Source organism: Petaurus breviceps, unplaced genomic scaffold, assembly GCF_028583685.1.
Source record: "Petaurus breviceps papuanus isolate PSGF00001 unplaced genomic scaffold, PetGlider_PUasm1.0 90845, whole genome shotgun sequence".
In the NCBI taxonomy this organism is placed as follows: Eukaryota; Metazoa; Chordata; class Mammalia; order Diprotodontia; family Petauridae; genus Petaurus; species Petaurus breviceps.
The window spans coordinates 21,549,898-21,576,081 of record NW_027187359.1 but is presented as its reverse complement, the minus strand read 5'-3'; the positions used below and the strand labels follow the sequence as shown (position 1 = coordinate 21,576,081).

General features: G+C 36.6%; 1 protein-coding gene across 9 annotated transcripts in view; it reads left to right on the top strand.

The window, feature by feature from the left end:
* Positions 1 to 26,184, top strand: part of CUNH16orf46 (chromosome unknown C16orf46 homolog) — a 76,682-nt gene that overhangs the window by 46,590 nt on the left and 3,908 nt on the right. The gene's annotated exons all lie outside the window — the stretch shown is intronic.

Below are 26,184 nucleotides of genomic sequence, written 5' to 3'. Positions count from 1 at the left end.
CAAATATCTTTTTTATCATATTCTTTTAAGAACTCAATTCATAATCTAACAGTATCCAGATTAAAAGAGAAACATTGGTTTCTCACAGTGTATCTGACACAATATCACGTATTTAATACATGAAACAAAACTTACTACCAGTCAGGTGATGTCAGTTCAGCTGAATTCATTTCCAAATTATCTTATATAAAAATAATTCATTATATTATTTTTGGCATTTTATATTAATCACATCTAAAACCTGGTATAGCATAATCCAATTAAAGAAATACTAATAATAGTCAACATTTATATAGTGCTTACCATGTGGCAGTCATGGTGTTAAGCACTTCCTAGTCATTTTATCAACTGAGCTAAATGAACAGGTGTTAGCCCTTTTCTTTAGAAAAATCCCCTTGTCATCTGAGTGGAAAGAAGATGGAGTGGCCTGAGAGACTTCAGGCAAGGAGATATTAATTAGAAGGCAACAGTCTGACCATTGGTCTCAAACTCAGCTAGAAACAGGGACCGCTAAACTATATAAGGACCCTTGTAGGGTGCATACTGATTTAGTTTTAAAATGTAATCATATATATTTTTTACTGTATGTTTGTTTTATTGAATATTTTCCAATTACATTTTATTTAGGTTCAGGCTACACTCAGAAGTGCTGCAGGCTATATGTGACCCATGAGCAGTGCTTGTTTGACACCTCTGGTCTTGGCAAGAGGTGATGAGAGCCTGAATTAATATTTTGGCCATGTGAATGGAGGGAAGGGAATGTAAATAACAGATGTTTTGAAGATAGAAATGACAAGATTTGGCAATGAACTGATTATATGGAGTCAAGGATGACACTGAAGTTGTAAGCCTGAGTGCCTGGGAGAATGGAGGGAGGCATTCTTATCTGTAATAGGAAAGTTGGGAAGAGGGAAAAGTTTTGGGAAAAAAGATGAGTTCCATTTTGGACATAATCAAGTTTGAGGTGTCTAGAAAGCATACGGTTGAAGATGTTCACAAGGCAGTTGATGATGCAGGACTGTAGCTCAGGAGACTGGCTGGATATCTAGATATGAGAATCATGTGCATGGAGATTGTAATTGAACTCATGGAAACTGATAATCAAGCAAAATAATACAGAGGGAGAAGAAAAAGAGGGCCCAGGGCAGAATTTTCTATTTTTTTTCAATGTCCTATTTCCTTCCCAGAGTTTACAATGATGGTTAACTTCATAATGACTCTTGAAAGGTTCTGAAGTGCTAGCATAATTTATCAAAGAAAGAAAAAAATACCTTTACTATTGAATGCATTACATTGTGTTCTAATTCTTTAAAAATTGGTTTATGATAGACCTTACTTTAATCAAAATAATTAGTTTATTTAATATTAGGATTCTGCTTGAAATCTGAGTCTTTTCCTGTGGAGTCAGGCTATTGAATTTGAAAGTCTGAGATCAATTAATCAACAAACATTTATTAAGCAACACTATGTGCCAAATAAAAGGAAAAAGAAACAAACTTAAATACTAAAACTAAAATATTATAAAATCAGAAAAGAAAAAAAAGCATTGCCATGTATATAGCAGAACATAACAGAAGATTCAAAATATACAGCAATAAATTTCCATTTTGTGAAAGCCTATATAATAAATACTGCACATTGTGTTGAGAGTTGTCCATCTTTTCTTGGCTTCCTTGTAGGTTTTCTTTTGTTGACTACTATGCACTTTTTACTTTGTTCTTTTTTCCTCCTTTATCCCCATCTCCCCAAGGCTACAATTAAATGAGGATATATTTTCATACATAAACATATATACACATATATATATATCAATATATACACACAAAGACATACATATATACACATACATACATACACTTATACATACATATACCTAGATATCTATAATTATACTCATATCTAGACATATACATTCATATGCATCTATGTAAGACTATACTATACACATTTGTCCTCTGTTTCTCTGAGGATGGATAACCTCTTCCTACATATGTCTAAGTCTTTTCATATTTTTCCAAATCCACCAACTCGTCATTTCCTACATACAGCAATATTCCAACCTTATACTGTCTAGTTGTTTTAAATAGTCCAAAACAATGTTGATGAATACGACTGACACATAGTTCAGTTTCCCTGTTTTACTCTTTTGATTAAATCTGTTTTAGCCTTAACTTTGTCTGAGATCATGATTATGACCCCTGCTCCTTTTCCTCTAACAAATTCTATTCCTTATCCTCTTAGTGTTTTTTTTCTGGATTTAGAAGACTTTTATACTCTTCTATATATATATTATTCCTTCTTGAACTAATTCCTGAGTCTCAATTCTTTTACTCTTTGATATATAGTATTTCAAGATCTTCAGTCTTTTAGTGTTGCTGCTAGGTCTTGTGTGATTCTAATTATGGCACTGCTATACTTAAATTGTTCTATTCTTGCTCACAATATTTTATCTTTGACCAGGGGGTTTTGGAATTTGACTATGATATTCCTCTGGGTTTTCCTCATAAGATCTCTTTCAAGTGGTGATCTGTGGATTTGTACTATTTCTACATTCACCGCTTGTTCTAATGCTTCAGGACAATTTTCTTTAATTATTTCTTGTATTATTGTATTAAGATTCTTTTTTTGATCATAGCGTTCAGGTAGTCCAATTTTTCTTATGTTTTCTCTTCTTGATCTGTTCTCCAAATCAGTTGTTTTTCTCATGAGATATTTCAATATTCTCTTCTGTTTTTCATTCTTTATATTGTGTTTTACTATTTCTTGGTCTCTTATGACTTTGCTGACTTCCCCTTGCCCAATTCGTTTTTTTTTTTCATTTTTTTTATAATTTGTTTGTTTCTTTTTAGTTTACAAGATTCAGTTCCACAATTCCTTGAGTTTCAAATTTTCTCTCCCTCCCTTCCCCCCCCCCCACCATGACGGCATCCAATCAAGTATAGGATCTGCAAATACTTTCACATTAGACATTAGTGAGGTTATAAAGAAGGATTGTATGAGATGGAATGAAAAATGGGAAAGAGGAAACAAAACCAAATAAGAAAAAGAAAAAGATCAGGTAGTTTGCTTCAATCTGGATTCAAACTCAATTCTTTCTAGTTCTTCCTCTGCATGTAGAGATCTCTCTCCATCATGAGTCTTTTGGTGTTGACTTATAACCCTGCATTGTTGAGAAGAGTCCAGTCTATCAAAGTTGGTCATCAAACATATGTTGTTTCTGTAATTGTGTACAAATTTCTCCTGGTTCTACTCTTCTCACTCAGCATCAGTTTATTTATTTATTTGCCTTTTGGAGGGCAATTGGGGTTAAGTAACTTTCCCAAGGTTACATGGCTAGTTTTTTTGTGTGGGTGAAACCCAACTCAGGTCCTCCTGACTTCAGGGTCAGTGCTTTACTCACTGCACCACCTAGCCGCCCCTCTGCATCAGTTTATATAAGCCTCTCCAGGTAAATATGACGTCCATCTGCTCCTCATTTCTTATAGCACAATAGTATTCTATTACATTCATATACCACAACTTGTTCAGCCATTCCCCAATTGATGGGCACCCCCTTATTTCCAATTCTTTGCCACCACAAAAAGTGCTATAAATATTTTTGTACATATGGGTCTTCCTCCCACTTCTATGAACTCTTTGGGATATAACCCTAGAAGTGGTATTGCTGGGTCAAAGGGTATGAAATTATTTATAACCCTTTGGGCATAATTCCAGATTGCTCTCCAAAATGGTTGGATCAGTTTCACAACTCTACCAGCAATGCATTAGTGTTCCAATTTTTCCACATCCTCTCCAGCCTTTGTCATTTTCCTGTTTTGTCATCTTAGCCAATCTGACTGGTGAGATGTGGTACCTCAGAGTTGTTTTGATTTGCATTCCTCTAATCAATAATGATTTAGACAATTTTTCATATGCTTATAAATATCTCTAATTTCTTCCTCTGAAAACTGCCTGTTCATATCCATTGACCATTTATTAATTGGAGAATGACTTGTATTCTTATAGATTTGACTCAATTCTCTATATATTTTAGAAATGAGTCCTTTATCAGAGACATTGATTGTAAAAATTCTTTCCCAATTTCCCACTTCCCTCTTAATCCTGGTTACATTGGCTTTGTTTGTACAGAAGCTTTTCAATTTAATGTAATCAAAATTGTCCGTTTTGCATTTTATAATGCTCTCTAATTCTTGTTTGGTCATAAAGACTTCCCCTCTCCACAAATCTGACAGGTAAACTATTCCTTGCTTTCTGAGATTGCTTACAGTATCAGCCTTTATACCTAGATCATGCACCCATTTAGACTTGATTTTGGTATATGGTGTTAGATAATGGTCTATGCCCAGTTTCTGCCATACCATATTCCAGTTTTCCCAACAATTTTTTCAAATAGTGAGTTCTTATCCTCAAAACTGGGGTCTTTGGGTTTATCAAACAATAGATAGTCATTTACTGTTGAGACTCATGTGCCTAATCTATTCCATTGATCCACTACTCTATTCCTCAGCTGGTACCAAGTAGTTTTAATGACTGCTGCTTTATAATACAGGTTAAAATCTGGTATAGCTAGTCCACTTTCCCTAGCATTTCTTTTCATTAATTGCCTTGATATTATAGTTTTGCTCTCTATTTCTTCCTCTAATTCCCTTACCTTCTCCTCTAGGAATTTGGATGCTATATCACTTGGTGCACGTATGTTAAGTAATGATAATTCTTCATTCTTGATGGTGCCTTTTAGCAGGATATAGTTTCCTTCCTTATCTCTTTTAATTAGATATATTTTTGCTTTTGCTTTATCTGAGATAAGGATTGCTTCCTCTGCTTTTTTTCACTTTAGCTGAAGCATAATATATTCTACTCCAGCCTTTTACCTTTACCCTGTGGGTATCCCTTTGTTTCAAATGTGTTTCTTGTAGACAGCATATTGTATGATTATGGTTTTTTTAATCCATTCTTTTGTCCGCCTCTGTTTTATGGGAGAGTTCATCCCATTCACATTCACAGTGATGATTACTATCTGTCTCTTTCCCTCTATCCTATTCTCTCCCCTGCTTATGTTTTTGTTTATTCCTTCTCCCTTCCCCTCCTTAAGGGTTTTCCTTTTGACCACCACCTCCCTCAGTGTTCCCTTCCTGTGACTCCCCCTTCTTTACCTACCCTCTCCCCTTACTACTATTTCCCTCCCTTCTAATCCCTCCCCTTCTTATCCTCCTTTACCCTCCTACTGCCTATAGGACACAATTGATTTTTATACTTATCAGAGTATGTTATTCCCCCTTGGACCCCAAACCAATAAGAGAAAATTTCATACAGTGCTCCTTTCCCTCCCTCCTTTCCATCTATTTAATGAGTTTTTGTGTCTTTTCACATTAGAACCTTAAACTTAACTGATTATGCTGATCTCTCTTTGAACCAGAACCAGTGAGAATAATGTTCAAATGATGTTCCTCTCCCTCTTTCCTTCCCCTCTACTATAGTGTGTTTTTATGCCTCTTTGAATGACATAATTTTTTCTGTCTCATCCTTTCCTTTTATCTCATTACAGTCCCTTTGACCTCATTAATAAGGTTTTTTTTTAATCATCAGATTAGTTCATTTATACTCACATCCTCTATCTATGTATAATCCTTTTAAAGGTCATGATAATGATATAAATTTCGATATTGACAGTTATCAGCTTCTCATATTGGGATGTAAACATTTTGCTCTTACTGCATCCCAAGTTATGTGCATGTGTGAGTGAGTGTGTGTGTGTGAGTGTGTGTTTTCCTTGTTTACCTTTTTATGTCTTTCTAGAGTCTTATAATTGGAGTTCACATTTTCCATTGAGCTCTGGCTTTTTCATCAGAAAGGTCTGGAAGTCCCTTATTTCATTAAATGACCATCTCCTGCCTGAAAGATTGTGCTCTGTTTTGCCAGGTAGTTAATCCTTGGTTGCGGTCCTAACTCTTTTGCCTTACGAAATATAAAATTCCAATCCCTCCGATCTTTTAATGTAGAAGCTGCTAGGTCTTATGTAATCCTGACTGTAGTTCCACAATATTTGAATTGTTTCTTTTTGGCTGCTTGCAATATTTTCTCCTTAATCTTGTAATTCTGGAATTTGGCTACTATATTTCTTGGGGTTTTCAATTTGGGATCTCTTTCATGAGGAGACCCGCGAATTCTTTCGATAACTATTTTACCTTCTGATTCTAGGACTTCAGGACAGTTTTTTTTTTTGACAGTCTCTTGGAGGATGTTGTCCAGTCTGCTTTTTTCATCATGGCTTCCCAGTAGATCAATAATTCTTAAGTTATCTCTCCTGGATCTATTCTCCAGGTTAGTTGTTTTTCTAGTGAGATATTTTACACTTTCTTCCAATTTTCAAATTTTCATGTTTTGTTTGATTGACTCTTGGTGCATCATAGAGTCCTGAGCTTTGATTTGACTGATTCTAATTTTTAGTGAATTATTCTCTTCAGTTAGTTTTTGAAGGTCCTTTTTTAGGGAGGTATTTTCTCCAATTAGTTTACTAATTTTACTTTTTAAGGATTTGTTTTCTTCAGCGAGACTTTTTTTTTTCCAATTTGGTCACTGTAGATTTAAATTTATCTTCTACCTCCCTAATTTGGCTTTTAAAATCTTTCTTGAGCTCTTTTAAGAAGGCTTTTTGGGCTTGAGATCAGTTCATATTTCCATCTGTGGTCTCAGGTGTGGACACAGAGTCCATGGTGTTTCCTGAAAGTGATTCTTCTTGTTCAGAATAATAGCATTCTATTGTCTTTGGTCTTGCCTTTTCAAGTTGCTTCCGACCCGTTGTAATTGCCTATTTCCTGTCCTTTAAAGCGTATTTCTGCTCCTGGAGTACAGAGGGCTCTGACCCAAGCTTCTCAGGCTGGGAGCTAGGTGCCTGGTTGTTGGCTTTGTGTGCTGTAGCCTCTGGGTGTCTAGATTGAGGCCAAGGCCAGGATTCTCAGTGTTCCCCCTGAGTTAACCTGAGGCTCACAGAGTAATCTGTGGGGGAGGGTTGGTCTGGCCACTTCAGATTTCCACCTCTATGCCCTGGGCTACAGCTCAGGCAGGCTTTTGCTGGTCAGGTGGGGTGGGGCTTGTTGGGACCCCTCCTGCTCTTCTCTTCAGACTCCTTACTGCCTCAGTTATACCCTTTCTCCATGACTCCTAAGCCTGAGGCTATTTCTGCTATTTCAGGATTTTACTCTGGGAGGGACATTTATCTCTGGGTTTTCTTGGTCAGGGAGGGGGAATTGGAGCAGCCAGAGTTTACTTTGTCATCCTGGCCTCTGGAAAATCAGGCAGATGATTTTTAAACTGCCAGGCTATGGGCTGATAGCCCCAGGAGAAGCTGCTGTCTATGCTGCATGCCCTGAGCTTTCTCTTACCCAGTTACCACAGAGTGAGAAGCTGGTGAGACGGGCTACAAATTGCCCTTGGGGTAGGTGAGTCTGCTGGCTGGGGCTCCTTCTCTCTCTGCTGTAGTCCACTCTCTAGTCCAAGCTGCTGCAGCCCCCACATGCTCCACACTCCCCCTGCCCCGACCCACATGGGCACTTTCCTGGACTGGATTCTGCCACGTTCCGTCTCCCAGTGGATTCTGACACTCCAAAATCTGTTCAGATTCACTTTTTTTTAAGTTTAGTGATGGGATTCATGGAGGAGCTTAGTAACTACTGCTTCCATTCTGCCATTTTGGCTCCCAGACCCCCTTGCCCAATTCTGATTTTCTTTTTTTTTTTAAAGTTAATTTATTTTTAGTTTTCAACATTTACTTTCATAAGTTTTAAATTTTCTCTCTCTCCCTCCCCTCCCCCCTTCCCAAGACAGTATGCAATGTGATATAGGCTCTACATATACATTCCTAATAAACATATTTTCATATTAGTCATGTTGTATAGAAGAATTACAATGACTGGGAGGGACCAGAAAAAAGAAAAAAGCAAAACAAACCAAAACAAAACCAATTCTGATTTTCAAGGAGTTGTTTTCTTCCTTAAGATTCAGGATCTCCTTTTCCAATTGATTAACTTTCTTTTCATAATCTTCTTATTTTTCTTGGATTGTTTTTTTTTTTAGTCTTTTCTCAATCTCTTTCATCTGATTTTTCAAGTCATTTTTAAGTTCTTCTATGAATTCTTTTTTGGGCAGGTCATCATTTGATGTTACTCTTTGGGGATAGTAGAGGGTTTCTTTGCTTCAGTTTCTTCCTCTGAAGATAAACCCCAGTCTTCTCTATTCCCAGTGTAACTTTCTATGGTTGAATTCTTTCTCCTTTGTCTATTCATTTTTAAAAATTTGTAGCAGCTTATTTTTTGTAATTACCTCTAGCCCTGGGGCATGGGGATGGTTCCTCTTTGCCTCAGATCCTTTAATTCTCCCCTCTGGCCTGGTACTGAAAGCAAGACCTACAGCCTCTGATAAGTCTTACTCTAGTAAGACAGCCAGCAGTGTTGCTGCCCCACTGGTTCTACATTCATAGGCTATGTGCTGCCTCCTTCTTGCCCAGGACCACATCTCAGCAGTACAACTGGGTCTGGTGTTCCTTATCAGCAGAAATTTCCTCAATCTTCCCTGGCTCAGACAGCCAAAGTAGCCTCCAAACCCAGCTAATGTTTAAGCAGAACTAGCCTGAAGTGTTTATACTTTACAGGGACCAAACGTTGTCCTAGGATTTTTATTCAGATCTTCTCTAGTACCAGGAGGACCACTATGCTGCCCCTACTCTTATTTACTTTTGCCACTCTCTGTTCACCCTGAGATGTTATTTTATCATGTCTGTGGGGGAGTTCAGGAGGGCTTTGAATTTTCTGACCTACTCCACCATCTTCCTAGAACCCTCTCCAGGCCTAGTTTTTTATCTATAAAATGAGTCAGTGAGAGTGTTTAAGATCATTTCCAGTGATAAATACTTTTATTCTTGTTAACTGTGATAGTAATGGCAATTAAAGATTCCCCTGTATTGGCTTGGTTTTCAAATTGATTGTGTTAAAACCCAGAGCTTGTTAATCCCACCTGTGGGATGGACTTGTTGATGTGAAAAGAAAGTCCTGAACTGGGAGGAGCTGGTGACGTAGATTTGGAGAGACACTAGAGAGAGGCGGAAGATCTTTTTGGAAGCAGCACCTTGTGGAGAGAGAGAGACTAAGAGAATTGCTGGTGGCCGCTTTGAATTACCCTGGACTTTTGAGACCTGCCCCCCTGAGCTGCCAAGGACTGAGGAGACATGGCTGTTTTGCTGGTACTTTGTCTGTCTGTTTTGATGTTGTTTTGCCAGATTTGTCCACTGGTGAAAGACAGTCCTTTTGTTGAAGAAGTCCTGGAACCTGGCTGTTCGCTAAGAAGCCCTGAGACTGTCCTGCAGACAGAGAGTGAATACTGTCCACTGGTGAGGGACAGTGCTGTTGTTGCAGGGGTCTGGAGACTGTCCTGCAGACAGAATGAATACTGTCCACTGGTGAAGGACAGTGCTGTTGTTGCAGGGGTCTGGGAGCCTTTCTGTTGGTTCAGAAGCCCTGAAGAAGGATTTTCTTGTTGTATGTTTACAGAAATCCTGGGAGAGGGCTTTGCTAATATGTTCAGGGGTTCTAGGACTGTTCTACAGACAGAGGATAAATTCATGAAGGGACTGGCAATGTATCTTGTGGCTTTGCTAAGCCTTGTCTCCCCAGGAACTAAGATTGCTGAGAACTTGCCTCGTGTCAAGATGAAGAAAAGACCTCCATTTGGGTATTAAGTGCTGTGTTTAAACTTGATGTAGCTCTGGGGTAGATTCAATTGTGATCCAGGAGGTGGGGAACTTTTGACCTTATTGTGCTCTGTGATTGACAAATGAAGGTACTTTACCTATGTTTGGAAACTAATCTCCATTTGAGAAGAGGGGTTTTGTGGTGGACTTAATTAAGGTATAGCCTAGGGGTGGAGTAGTATTTAGAACAGGGACTTTGTAATTGATTGAATGATTGGAAGATCCTGGGGTGGGGTAGTACTTGGAGATTATTTAATCACACTTAGTAAATGCTGTATTTTGAATGATGTCATGTTTTGATCTTCTCTGTTCTTGGTTTGTCACTGAATAAAATAGAGAGCACCTATGCTGGTATTTTGAACCTGGGAAGTTGCCTTTCTTTTGGCATTATATTACAGCTTCAATTTCCCTTTTTTTTTTTTTTTGTATTGTCTTTTATCAGATTTAGGCAGCACCTCTATATGTGCTTCATAAAAAGGAATGAGTAACATTTGATCTTTCTCTGTTTTTAGAAACATTCTATATAAGAATTATTTCCTCTTTGAGGGTTTGGAAAAAGTCACTTAAGATTATGACCTTATATGGGCCAAACTTTTTTTTAAACAGGATAATTCACAGCTACACATCCTATTGCTTACTATGAAATGATTCTGTATACATTCTTTATTTACTGTTTCATCCAGGTTCATCATCTATATTTTGACATCTTCACTCTTCAGTACCCTTATAGTAGTGAGTGGCTCATAGTTCTTCAGACTTGTCTTTAGTTGTATGAAGAGGTAACATAGCATAATAGAAAGAATATCGTGTAGTCGGAGTTCAAATACTGACTGGACTACTTATTTAATCTGTGTGAACCTGGACAAGTACCTTTGCCTCTCTGGCATTCAATTTCCCAATCTCTAAAATGGTGTAAATAATACTTATGTTACGTACCATCCTCCCTTCTTTGCATAGGTAGGAGACTACAGGTACGGAGCACTGCATATAATGTGTTTGATTTATATGTTGGTTGGTTTTGCTGAACTGCTTTTTCTCTCTCTTTTTCATTCTTATTATAAGAGATGACTCTCAGGAGAGGGGAGGAAGGATATACTAGGAAATGAAAGTGATACAAAAACAAATCAAATCAATACAGATTTTAAAACAAAAACAATAATACCTCACAGTTGTTAGGAAGGCATTTGTAAATCCTAAAGATATGAATATAAGCTATAATTATTTTTACCTATGAAATCTATTTCAAATACTTTATCTCTTTAGAGGAAGATATTTCAAATTAAGTTCCTTTCCCATTTGGGAAATGACACTTAGATCTCACTTATATTAATGACAAATTTTTTTAGCCATAGTGATTTATCATGAAATAACTGTGATCTCTGTCAATGAATGGAATGTCCATGAAAATGAAATTGCAGATCTTCTGAGGAGCTAAAATGAAGAATTAATCATTTGGAAGTATATCCTATGTAATGTAACCAACTGGATTAGTTGAAGATATTAGGATGTCTGGCCTCAGAGCCACATGAGGATCAAATGAAGATACTAGGGATGTTTGGCCTGAAGAAAAGGTTTGGGGGAGGGGGAAATAGCTGTCTTTAAATACGTGAAGGATTATCATGAAAAAGAGTGATTAGATTTATTCTGCTTGACCCTAGAGGGGTGAACAAGGACCAGTGGGGTTAAAGTTACAGGGGAAAATATTTCAGCTAAACATATGGAAAATTTTTAATTATAGCAGTACAAAAACTAAATGGGCAAATCACAGGGGATAATAACTCATTATTACCTATAATGAGTTCCCTGTCTCTAGAGGTCCTCATGTGAAGGTATGGATGACCTTGTCAGGTATGTTGTATAGGTCATTCACACCTTAAGTAGGTGCTGGACTAAACGATGTCTAATATCCTTCCAACTCTCTAATTCACTTGTGCTATAAACTACTTTCTTTCACACAGTAAAATCCAGATTATGCTTTTATGTGTAAATTAGATGCATATCCTTCAAAACATTTTTGCCCTCACTCCCATTGAGTAAGTTCCAATGTCACTTGTCTCCCCTCCCTTTTTCCTCTTGCTATCTTCTGTTCAAACCATTTCCTTTTTAATATGGATAATTGCTTTTTGTTGTTGCTTGGTCAAATGAATGAATGAAGAGGCCTTTATTAAGCACCCACTATGTGCCCAAGCACTCTCCTAAGCATGCAGAAACAGATGCATAAGTAAGACAGTCCCTGTCCTCAAGCTTATATTCTAACAGAGGAAAATAATATATAGAGAGGAGTTAAAAGTTGGAACAGAGGGTAGATTGTATTCATGCAGTGGTATAGTTAGAAGATGACTAGGAAGTGATGGCTAGGAAGGCTTAATTCTGGGCATAATAAAGTGAAATCCCATATGTCAGAATCCAGGGTCTCAGGGGTGGGAAGTTTTAAGTTTTGGTGGGAGCAGAGAAGGTCCATAGTATAAGTGGCATGGTTTGGAGATGGAAAAGACTGCAATGGGCTTCTCACAAAGCTAAATGCTTTTTATACTCTTCCTAGAGAATAATAATGCCCTGACACAATAATATCCTGACTCATTTTTTAAAATATCTACATTTTTCTTGGTAATACTATATGGCTGGGAATCATGGAATGCTAGAATCTTCAAGAGTCAAAACTTCAGAAATGCCAAAAGACAAAAGAGACACATGGTGGGCTGCAATATATGGATGTAAGCAGTAGAGAAAAATATGTTACCCAGGAAATGTATGATCAAAAGAGGAGGTAAGTCATGCAGCAAGAGAAAGAGATAATAGATGGAGGGCTTAGTTGTTGTGTTAGTGTCCAACAAATGTTAAAATGGCCTAGAATACCTCCAGGATGTTAGGTGGATAATCTATGAAGAACCGTGAAAGTATGTGAATAAAAATTTCACAGGATGAGAGGCCATGGATGAATTCTGATTTCCACTGGTGGGGAGAACACCCACATCACTTAGACAACAGACCCAGTGAAGTACTAAAGTATTTCTAAAGAATTCTTTAAATAGGGGCAGCTAGGTGGCACAGTGAATAGAGCACTGCCCTGGAGTCAGGAGGAGCTCAGTTCAAATGCAGCCTCAGACACCTGATACTTACTAGCTGTGTGACCTTGGACAAGTCACTTAAACCCAATTGCCTTGCCTTCCTGTAATGTAATGCCAAGGAAAGGCAACTTCCCAAGGTTCAGAATACCAGCATAGGTGCTCTCCATTTTATTAGGTGACAAATTAAGAACAGAGAAGATCAAAATATGACATCATTCAAAATACAGCATTTACTAAGTGTGATTAGATAATCTCTAAGTATTACCCCACCCCAGGACCTTACATTCATTCAATCAATTACAAAGTCCCTGTTCTAAATACTACTCCACCCCTAGGCTGTACCTTCATTTAGTCCATCACAAAGCCCCTCTTCTCAAATGGAGATTAGTTTCCAAGCATAAGTAAGGTACATTCATTTGTTCAATCATAGAACACAAAATGGTGAAAAGTTCCCCACCCCTGGATCACAATTGAATCTACCCCAGAGTTACAACAAGTTTAAGCACAGCACTTAATACCCAAATGGAGGTCTTTTCTTCATCTTGACAGGAGGCAAGTTCTCAGCAATCTTTGTTCCTGGGGAGACAAAGCTTAGCAAGGCCACAAGATACATTGCCAGTCTCTTCATTAATTCATCCTCTGTCTGCAGAACAGTCCTAGGACCTCTGAAAACATTAGCAAAACCCTCTCCCAGGATTTCTGTAAACATACAACAAGAAAATCCTTCTTCAGGGCTTCTGAACCAACAGCAAGGTTGCAAGACCTCTGCAACAACAGCACTGTCCTTCACCAGTGGACAGTATTCACTCTGTCTGCAGGACAGTCTCAGGAGCTCTTAGCCAACTGCCAGGTTCCAGGACTTCTTCAACAACAGGACTGTCTTTCACCAGTGGACAAATCTGGCAAAAACAACATCAAAACAGACAAAGTACCAGCAAAACAGCCATGTCTCCTCAGTCCTTGGCAGCTCTGGGGGCAGGTCTCAAAAGTCCAGGGCAATTCAAAGTGGCCCTCAACAATCCTCTCAGTCTCTCTCTGCCTCCACGAGGTGCTGCTTCCAAAAAGTTCCTCTGCCTCTCTCTTGTCTCTCCAAATCTACATCACCAGCTCCTCCCAGTTCAGGACTTTCTTTTCACATCAACAAGTCCATCCCACAGGTGGGATTAACAAGCTCTGGTTTTTAACACAATCAGTTTGAAAACCAAGCCAATACAGGGGGATCTTTACATTCCATTACTATCACACTTCCCCCCTCCAAAAATGAGAAAAAGAATTAAATCTTCCTACCCATTTCCCCTACTAATTCATCTTCCTATCTCCAAGGATTCCAAAGGTCCTGGGTAACAAAGGTGAACTCTCTTCACTTATGATGGTATTCTGGTCAATACTTTCACAAGTTTGAAAAATCATCAATTTGCCTGGGCAATATGAGTGAACCTTTTTACCAATCTAATCAAAGATCATGCAGGACACATTTCATCCTTCCTTATACTTCATTAACTTGTTAAAAGTATCCATAGTAGTGTCTTTCCTCTCATTTTAGAACAATCTTTTCAAAGAGGGCTTTTTACTATCAGTATATGAATTGCTGATGAGCTTAGATGTTAGCATTATTTTCATATGCTTAAAAGTTAAGGGCCTGTATTACTTTCCATCTAAACAAAGATTATTCATTTTTAAATTGATCTTAAAGCTGTCTTTTAAAGAAGGGACTTTGTACAAATGAACTCTATTCAGAATTTTGAAATTTTAGATTTTCTTTATTACTTAATTACCTATACAGTAATTTATAGTTTTTCCAGAATAGTTGGTTATTAGTACAGCTATGGGATATAAAATTATTGATGTCTCATAAATTATTAATAGGGTGGGGCAGCAGAGAGAACACTATACTTAAAATCAGAAAACCTGGCTTATTGCCCTGACTTTACCCCTAAAACACTGTGTCCTCATTTTCATTTCTTTGGCAAACTCCTCTGTAAAATTAGTGGGTTGGACTAGTTAAGTCCCAAAGCTCTAAAATTTTATTATTATTTTACAATATTATATTAATAATTTAAGAAGATATTCTCATGACAATGTTTTTATCACCTAACTATCCATTTTCTCAACTGCAATCTGGTTTGAGATATATCAACAGTCAAATTGATCTCTCCAAGTTTACCAATATCTTCTTTAGTGCCAGGTCCAAAACATTTCTCACATTCCTTCTCTATTTAAGGCCTTCATTTTCTCTTGTCAACTATTTTAATAGTCTTCTAATTGGTATCCTTACTTTTTTCTCTAATCCGTCCTTCACAGAGCTGCCAAAGTAATCTTCCTAATTCATAGAACTGATAAAACCCATTTAAAAAACCAACCTTTATTATTGCCAATTATTAATTATATGGAATACTAACTCCTTATATTCATATTTAAGGTTTTCCACAATCTTGTCCTAACCAGCATTTTTACTTTTATTTCATAAAACTCCCCTCCGCACAGTCTGAACTCCAGTCAAACTGGTTTACTTACTTTGCCTTCTTCTAGTCCTGTCCTCTCCCACTTCTGTGCATTTGTATTCAACGTCCCTCCATGCCTGAGGGATTTCCCTCTTTTTTACTTAAAGACATAAATTTCCCTTCCTTCATTGCCCAGATCAGATGCCAAATTCTATATAATATCTTTCCTGATTCCCATGCTAGAAATTATTCCTTCCCTCTCTAAATTTTTCAGGTTACTCTGTGTGATTTCTCTTAGCACTCATTTTATGCTCCATATTATAGTTATTTGTGTACATATCTCACCCTTTACTATATTTCAGTAGTCCTGAGGGCAGTTAGTATGTTCTTTTCCATTTCTGTAACTCTAGAACCAAGTATTCTATATAGGGTATATATACAGAGAAAGAGAAAGAGAGAAATTTCTGGGGAAGAAATTTTTATTCTTTGGAATTTTCAAAAGAAAGAAGAGCTACATGTGTCAAGGAAAGGCCTGTCTTAGAGGCAGCATGGAATAGTGTATAAAGTACTGGACTTGGAGACAGGAAGACTTATGTTCAAATCCTGCCTTATATACTTTATAACTGTGTGACCTTAAGCAAGACACTTAATTTCTTTGAGTCTCTGCTTCCTCATTTGTAAAATGAAGCAGTCGGGAGCAATGATATCTAAGGTCTCTTCCAGCTCTGAATCTATGATTTTATAAGTTAATGTAATGTAATGTCAAGGAAAGGCAACTTCCCAAGGTTCAGAATACCAGCATAGGTGCTCTCCATTTTATTCAATGACCAACCAAGAACAGAGAAGATCAAAACATGACATTATTCCAAATACAGCATTTACTAAGCAGTGATTAAATAATCTCCAAGTACTACCCCACCCCAGGACCTTCCAATCATTCAATCAATTACAAAGTCCCTGTTCCAAATACTTCTCCACCCCAGGCTATACCTTAATTAAGTCCACCACAAAGCCCCTCTTCTCAAATGGAGATTAGTTTCCAAACATAAGTAAACTACATTCATTTGTTCAACCACAGAACACAAAAAGGTCAAAAGTTCCCCACCCCTGGATCACAATTGAATCTACCCCAGAGTTACATCAAGTTTAAACACAGCACTTAATACCCAAATGGAGGTCTTTTCTTCATCTTGACACGAGGCAAGTTCTCAGCAATCTTAGTTCCTGGAGAGACAAGGCTTAGCAAGGCCATAAGATACATTGCCAGTCCCTTCATGAATTTATCCTCTGTCTGTAGAACAGCCCTAGAACCCCTGAACACATTAGCAAAGCCCTCTCCCAGGATTTCTGTAAACATACAACAAGAAAATCCTTCTTCAGGGCTTCTGAACCAACAGAAAGGCTCCCAGACCCCTGCAACAACAGCACTGTCCTTCACCAGTGGACAGTATTCATTCTGTCTGCAGGACAGTCTCCAGACCCCTGCAACAACAGCACTGTCCCTCACCAGTGGACAGTATTCACTCTCTGTCTGCAGGACAGTCTCAGGGCTTCTTAGCGAACAGCCAGGTTCCAGGACTTCTTCAACAAAAGGACTGTCTTTCACCAGTGGACAAATCTGGCAAAACAACATCAAAACAGACAGACAAAGTACCAGCAAAACAGCCATGTCTCCTCAGTCCTTGGCAGCTCAGGGGGGCAGGTCTCAAAAGTCCAGGGCAATTCAAAGCGGCCACCAGCAATTCTCTTAGTCTCTCTCTCTCCACGAGGTGCTGCTTCCAAAAAGATCTTCCACCTCTCTCTTATCTCTCCAAATCTCCATCACCAGCTCCTCCCAGTTCAGGACTTTCTTTTCACATCAACAAGCCCATCCCACAGGTGGGATTAACAAACTCTGGGTTTTAATACAATCAATTTGAAAACCAAGCCAATACAGGGGAATCTTTAATTGCCATTACTATCACAGAAGCTGACTCATTAATATAGATAAAATTTGGGGGAGAGGATAGATTTGTAATTTAGCTGGTGTAGGAAGCAACTGGTAAGAAAACTCCTACCATTATAGGCTGGCCTCTTCTACAATTTAGTCTTAGAGAATTGTCTGTGATGTTGAGAGGTTAAATGATTTACTCAGGATCACACAATCAGTATGGATAAGAGGTGGACCAGATCATTCTGACGTGAAGACTTCTATCCACTATCTCATATTGCAAAAATATTAAAATATTAGCAAATACAAGCTAGCACTACACACTGAAAACATAATTCAGCATGACCAAGTAAGATTTATACCAGGAAGGCAATAGTTGTTCAGTTTAAGTAAATAATACAACAATATGATAACCAGAAAAAATAAAAATCATCTAAGCATATGAATGGATATAGAAACACCTTTGGTAAACTATGACATCTATTCATGATTAAAAAAAAACTAAAAAGCATAGAAATAGAGAGGTTTTTTTTCTCAACTTAATAAAAAGTGTCTTATTTGAAATCCAGAGCCAACAAAACTATAAGGGTATACTTATAGCATTTTTATATGTCACAGTAATAGAAATGCCAGCAATTGCAGTAGGACAAGAAAAATATGTTTTAGGGACAAACAAATGAAGAGATCTAAATATTACCAGAAATGACATGATTATTATTCAGAAAATCCTTCAGTCAACCAAAAAATGAGTTCAGACAGTGGATTCAACAGGGATGCAAGACACCAGATGGACCTAGAAAAATCTTTCATATTTTTATACTACTAAATAAAGACCAAGAAAACTCCTACAAATTCAGTTCAGTTCTACTGATATTTTTTTAAAAGAAGCCCCATTTATGACAGTAATAAAAAATGTTAAATTTCTCTCAACATGCCTAAGAACATGTGTGACTTAACAAGGATTGCATTGTCTATAACAGTACCCTCATTTATAAGACTACATTAACAGAAATAAAGGAAAGATTAAATAAATGGAGGAAAATCCATCATTCACAGATGGGTCAGTTTAATATAAAAATGACAATTCCTATATGAATTTTAAAATGTAATGTCAATGTTAATCAAAATACCAATGGATTTGGTATACTGGTATAGTTACTATGAAATTTTAGTGGAAAACAAATGAGCAATAAAGTAAAATATAATTTTGAGGGAGGAATAGGAGGAGAATGCTGAAGAAGGTGGCTGTGCCTGCTTTGATCTCAAAACATTATAAAGTGGTATTTAGAAAAACAACATAGTACTGACCAAAATTTAGATAAGTGAGTGGAAGTATCACAAATAAAAGTACTAGAAAAGAAGTGCCATAAATAAAACCAAATATATAGAATAGTGTTAACAAACCTATCAAACATTCAAATTGTAGAAATAATTCAGTATTTAATAAATTTTGAAAAGCTATAGATAGTAATATAAACAAAAAGAAATTTAGATCTTTATATCATATACCATAATAAATTCCATCTTAATCAGACTTAAGTACCTTAAAAAGAATTGGGAAAATCAGGAAACTTTTATCTTAAATTTAATCTATTGAACAAATAGAAAAATATTTGAATGGTTTAGAATATGTAAAAATAAAATTCACAACCAAAAACAATATAATCAGAATAAGAAGAAAAATAAAAACTTGGAGAAAAAATTACAACAAATATGTGAAAGTTTAACATTACAATTTTTAAGGAATTTATATAAAATATTTGGGACAACAGTCAGTTTTCATTTAATAAATCAGTCACAGGATGTGAACAGAGGTTATAAATATACTGTAAATACTCTTAAGTATTTGTAGTTTTATCAGTGTGGATACTCCTTCTACCTACACAGATTATAAACCTCCTAAAACTTAGTGATTAGTCTTCAAGAGTTACTATAGCGGGGCGGCTAGGTGGTGCAGTGAGTAAAGCGGCCCCGGAGTCAGGAGGACCTGAGTTCGGTTCTGGCCTCAGACACTTAACATGCACACAAAAACACTAGCTTTGTAACGTTGGGCGAGTTACTTAACCCCAATTGCCCTCCTAAAGGCAAAAAAAAAAAAGAGTTACTATAGCCAAAATATTTTATCACCTATATTAATTGAATGATAAGGCTTTCCAAACTTAGCAAGTCTTGTTCTTAAACAAAAGACACATATTTTACAAATAAGTACTTGAAAAATATGTTCAGTCTTATCAGAGAAGGGCAAATTAAAACCATTTTGAACTATGATTTCATACCCATCAAATGAGTAAAAAAACCTATATAATACAAAACAATGCTAATGGTCTTGTAGAAGGTGTGCTTATTCATTGCTGACAGGATTGCACATTTCTATCATTTCTTTGGTCACCACTCATTTATGGCAACATTATTTGTAATTGTAGAGAACTCAAAATAATGTATCTTGTAGTGAATGAGGAGTAAATTGTGGTTATTGCAAAATAATGAAATAATATAGTGTAATAGTAATGAGAAATGAGAACTATGAAGAAATTTGGAATGACATGAAATAATGTGAAGTAAAACTGCAGAATTAGAACATCATATCATGGCTGCAACTGTATGAAATGTTTCCAGAAATACAGAGAATAATTGATTGGCAACGGGAAAGAGCATAGAGGTAGTAATGAGGAAGCTATTATGGATGTTTTATATGCTTAAATGCATTTTGAAATGTAAATAATTATAAATGTATGTTTGGTTTTTTGTTGTTTAGTTTTATACAGTAAATTACTTCAATACTACTATCATAGCATTGGGATAGCTAATAGGTAATAATAGCTAATCTAGTGCTTTAAGGTTTTTAAAGCACTTTACATATGTTATCTCCTTCAACTGTCATGAGGAAAGTATTTTGCTAACCTTAAAACTGTATATAAATGTGAATTATTATTATTTGTTATTTCAGGATACATTATTTCATCTATGTGTTTTTTAATTGACCCAATTTTTAGCCCTTTCCTGCCTTACTAGGCAGGCAGCATTCACATGAAATGATGTAACCCAAACAAAATTCATCCTGTTATAGCCATAAGCCTCTCCACATTTACCTAGGCTAGTTCTCAGATGACGATAGTCTTAGGTTTAACTTGTGCTCAAGACCTGCTAGAGCTTCCAGGGCACAAGGATGTATCAGAACAGAATGATACTGGAGGCTTAATAAATTCTTTAATACTTCGTTACTTTATTGATCTGTTATTTCATTTATTTGGGTACTCCTTCCACCAGAACAGCCTTCTTTGTCTTAGCAGAAAATCTTCATTGAAATCTGTGGATTACAGATGAAATTTTGTAACTCTGTAGTCAAACTGGTGATTTGCTCCAAATTTATATAGGCTGGACTCCAGATAAAAGGTGTAATAGAGCATTGTTGGGCCCGTGCTTGCATTGTTTCCAGCTTAACAGAACCTTTCAGAATCTGTATTCTATTGGCATAACCTTCAGGAGCCCAGAGACACCTCCAATTCCCTAATGAAGCACCAAAATAGGACTTCATTGGAGGAGTTTATTACATGCATACCATAATGAAACACTGAATTAAGACTTTAGTGGAGGGAACTCCCAGCATGGAGACTTCCTTTACTACCTTAGATTAATGCCTGCTCTGCAATTTACTTGCCTGCAACACTGAGAATTTTAAGAGACTTGGTGAAGGACACATGGCTAGTATGTGTCAAAAGTGAGAACTGAACCCAGGTCTTCCTGATTCTTAGGCCAATTCAGAGCATCACCATCAAAATGGAAACTTGGAGCACAGACTGAAACCAGTTTTTTGGGGGGGTGCAGTGTGGGAAGAGGGGACTTGCTCCTTTGCTTTTTTTTTAAGCAATTGGGGTTAAGTAACTTGCCCAAGGTTACACAGCCAGTTTTTTTTATGTGGGTGTTGAGTATCTGAGGCCAGAACCGATCCTGGGTCCTCCCGACTCCGGGGCTAGCACTCTTACTCACTGCTCCTCCTTTGCTTTTTTTCTTTTTTTAAATTAAATTTTATGGATAGCTTTTGTTTTCATATGACCTGAAATTCCCCCTGTATCCCTCTTCTTCCCTCTCCCAGAGAGCCACCTCACTCCTTGCTCCTTTTTTGCTGACAATATTTTGATCAAAGTCCTGAACAAAGTATTGCACAACTGTTAACTGTACATTCCCAGAATCACACCATGCAACAATAGATGCACTCTGAGCAATGTGTCAAATCCTTTGGCGGTACCAGAATGATTCTCCAGGATTGTTTTTAATTGAAAGGAAATCTGCTTTGTCCTGTACCTCTTTAGTCTTGGCTTTCATCATTGTTTGCATATGCTTCTTACCTTGAACTAAAGTTCTATGATTGTTTTTTATTTAGATGAAGTCACAGAATGAATAGAATATGTCCTTTGTTGTTTTATTTTTCCAGAAGTGACTTTAGGGAAGTCATTTTTCTCTGGGATTTCTGGTTCTTAGTTCCTCATTTGTAAAATGAAGATCTTTACAACATTTAACATTCTGCAACTTTTTAAAGGATTATAGAATGTTTTGTTGAGTTACTGTATTGCTAAAAACTGATGAAAAAACCTGAGGGGGAAAAAAAAACAGACTATGACCCAGTGTATACTAGAGAGAGCTCGTTTTTGGCTAGTGGTGTTCATCTGCAACATGGAACTGAAAGTGACCGCCAGATTTTGCTTCTGGACAGCACATTGTCCAGTTATGACAAACCAGGAAGCATCAGGGTGGAGTGGAAAGAGTGCTGGATTTGGAAACAGAAACCCTGGATTTGAATCCTGGCTCTGCCATTTAGACCTGTGTGTACTTGGGTAAGTCACTTAGCCTCTTTGGCCTCAGTTTCCTCATCTGTAAAATGAAGGGGGCTTGGACTTGATGGTTCCTAAGGTCCCTTGTCACTTAACTAAAAATGAAACCAAGACCATTAGTAATCTTTTTAGAAGCACGTTATAGCCATGGACTGGTGACAAAGAGTAGCAGACAAGTCAGCCTTACATAGAATATGAAAAAAGATGGTAGAGATTTAGTGTGGCTGTGAGCAAAGGAGACCCAGCTAATGGTAGCAACTTACAGGCCGATACCCCAGAGCAGGTTTATATATATATGTATATATTTGCTTCCTGGCCTCATCAGTAGCATTTACCTACCCTTCCATCATCTTCAGTTGTATAGTATGAAGAATGTCTAAGTAACACTGCTGTCACCATCCAAATTATGTCTTCATTAGCATTTTGTGAGAAAAATCTGAATAACAGCCACATGTGCTAAGCCCTTTTGAACTGTTGCCCACAAGAATGATTTTCATCTCCATTATATAGGCATGAATAAAGTTATAGATTGAGTTGGTAATGTGTTTGTTCAATGTAAAGCTACTGTACTAAGACTGAAGTAATTTTTATCCATCATTTGGCAAATTGGTAAAAATGGATAAATTCTTGTTCAAGATTCTCTTCTCTAATAAACTAAACATTTCAGTTTTTTCTGCATCCATATCCATTTTTCTGTATTAATTGTTCCACATTTCTTTGGACCACAGAACACATTGGCAGTGACTTTGGTTGGGTGGTGATGCTGGTTTGGGGATGGGAGAATTTCTTACTACACTATTTTTCTCAGCAGTCTTTGTGTTTTTTTCTCTCCTCATAAAGCTCTGAGTATAATACTGACAAGGGATCTCTTAGGTTGAACTTAGATCAGTTTAGTGTAGCCCTTGAATAGAATATGCAGTCACAAAGTATATGCTCATTTGAAACATTTAATCAACTAGGGTACCGACCCGTAAACCTAAAATGTGTCCTGATTCTGGTTTATGGTATGCTGAACTTTGACCATAGTCTGTGAACTGCTTTAAAAGTAATCCTGGAGGAGTGGCTACGTGGTGTAGTGAATAGAGCACTGGCCCTGGAGTCAGGAGGACCTGAGTTCAAATCCGGCTTCAGACACTTGACATACTTACTAGCTGTGTGACGTCAGGCAAGTCACAACTCCAATTGCCCTCCAAAAAGCCAAAAAAAAAAAAATAATCCTGGAACAAATCCACAAATGGAAGATTCCAAACAGTTGAGTTCAAACAGAACTTCATTTATTCAGTTGTTACATGAATTCAACAAATTTTTATTAAATATCTACTAAATTACAAAGCCCTCTATAAGGTATAGGATTTTGAGTTGTTTAAGGATACAGTAGATTTGTGAAAAGAAAGAACCAATTATTATTGCTACTGGTATATTATAAAAGCAAAATTGTTTTTGTTTAATTTAGAGTAAATAGTAGTTGAGTTCCAGAAAAAAAAATCTACTTTAAATTAATTCATACAGTGTCTTTGGAATTAAAGTCATAGAATAAGAAAAAAAGATCTCAGGTTGTCATCTGGGACAATCTCCTGACTTGATGCAGATTAAATCATCTAGTACAGATATTTGTCTATTTTCCTTGAATATCTTTAGAAGTGAGACTCAGTTACTTCTATCTATGGTCTATTTAAATAATGTATAATTCTGGTGTCTAAAAAGTTTTTTTTTCTAATATCTGAACAAAATTTTATTGTCTTAATTTGAAACTCTACAAAAATTCTCTTACATCTTATTATGGCAAGATTATGACAGTAGAATCCAAGTTCTAGCAGGTCCTACTAAGGTAGAAAGGCCTTGTGTGTGGGCCCAACAGAGGACTGTATATTTGTTGTCTGAGGACCATTACAGGTAAATTTTGGGAGGCTTATCACCAGATGGGTAGCCCCAGGGGGTTGAATTTTTCTGCCACACCAACTCATTATGACCAAGTTATAGAAAGCTTGTGATTTGTGTTGGTTAAGGGAGCTTTCATATCAATGAAGACACAGATCTTTGGATAAGCTTTTTTGTTTGTTTGTTTCATCCCCCTGGTTATAAAAAAATTGCAAAAATATTACAATGTTTTTAATTAATCTTTAATAGTTTTGGGTTTTTTGAAAGGTAATTTTTATTATGCATGTTAGAAAAAGGATCTTAAAACTTGTTTGCTTATCAAAATGATGAGCTTTAAAGGAATTTTCATTTGGCATTCAGTAAATAGTTATTAAGAACCTATTATACAAAGCACTTCTACACACTGGGGAAGATACAGTTTAAATATAATATAAACTCTGCTCACATTAGTCTTATAGTCTAGCAGGGAAAATAAAAAACATAGGTAACTATATTGTATAATTATTATATAATAAATGCATTGGGGAGGAAAAACAAAGTGCCTTGTGATATACAAGAAGAAGGTTTTTTACTGATTTAGTGATCCACAAAGACTTTCTGCAGGGATTTGAATCTGGTTTTAAAGGATTGGTAGGAACTCAACAGGCAGAGGCGGGATGGAGGGCATTCCAAGCAGAGGGAACGATGTAAAGAAAAGTATGGCTATGGAGATCTCAGTACATGTCCATGGTGCAGATAGTAATTCAGTTTGATTGCAGTGTCAAGTGTATGGAAGAGAATAATATAAATCTGGAAAGGTGCTGGAGACCTGATTGTGAAGGACATTGGATCTCAGATAAATGAGCTTAAACTGAGGATACAGTAGGGAACCACAGAAGATTTTTGAGCTATGGAGTTTCATGGCCAGATTTTCACTTAAGAATGCTTATTTTGGCTAGGTTAGAGAGAGGTTCAAATCATAAATGGCATTTATGAAATTCATATTATTAATAGTTGATTAAAAATGAGATTGACCTATTATGAAAGTTAAACATAATTGAAGTTTAGCTATCTAAACAATTGTGCTATATATTATATTGTTATATTAACTTATAGTTTATTTCTGTCTAATGTAGTCCATAGTAATTGAAAATTTAAAGTGACACTAACACTTTATATAAACCTTATATATTAGAAAAGCAATGTGGTTTAGTTCTAAGAGCACTAGCTTCAGAGTCAGGGAACCTGGATTTGAATCCCGACTGTTATTTAGCAGCTCTTGTCCTTAAGCAAGTACTTTTCTGGACTGAAGTTTCCTCCTCTATAAAATTAGAGGTTGGACTCAAATAATCTCTAAGACCCCTTCTATCTGTAAATTTGGTGAGACAGAAGATCCTTTATTCAGCATTGTGTCAGCCTTCTACCTAATTGTTTATTCTTCTTTGCAAAGTTAAATTGAAATTTCTGAGTAAAAAACTGAGATGGCACTTCCATTTCAGGGTGGTGCTTTTTAGAACAGTGACAGAAAGTTTTTAAAATCTAGACAAGAAATGTTAAGCTTTTTTGGTGTTGAAATACCTTAACAAGCTACTTGGAATAAATATATTTTAAGCATTTAGTTGAATTAAAATCAAGTTTAGGGCTATTATGTTGAAGTTCTACAGTACTTTAAGATAACTAGAGAAATCTTGAAATGTTTCTAAACCAAGGTTGGGAAATATTTTAGAGCATCAGTTTTCAGTGCTCCATGGAGCTGTAATGAAGGTTTTCTTAAAAAAAAAAAGCTGATTCTATAATTTTTCCTCTAAAATGTTACATGTTTATATATCAAAATATATATTTAATACCTATTATGTAGAAGAATTTTTAAGGTAGAGTTATCTTTAACATCTTTCATCTTCCTTTCTATACCATACTCTCACAACCTTCCCAATGACCCTGGTACACTCAGGCTACCAAAAGACCTTTACTGTAGCTCTCCACTCAGGTCTTTCCTGCTCTTTAAAGTTTTTCATACTTCAAAATTACTTGCTTACTCCTGACCTCCCTCACCAAAAGTACTGTTACCTTCAGTGCAGTTGGTCATAGCACTATATTAAGAAGAAAGCAATCTCAGTTGAACTATATGTATATTATGAAGTGTGACTGGATGCTGGCTCAACCTTCCCAGTGTATTTGCATTTTTAAAAGAGGATGCTTATTAAAACAAGAATCCTTTCATTGGTAAAATTTCAGTCAGTATAACAGAATGAAATGAAAATTTCAGGTATCCATTGGTGGAATATGGGTAAGAGTGTCTGTCAAAGATAGGGCAGCC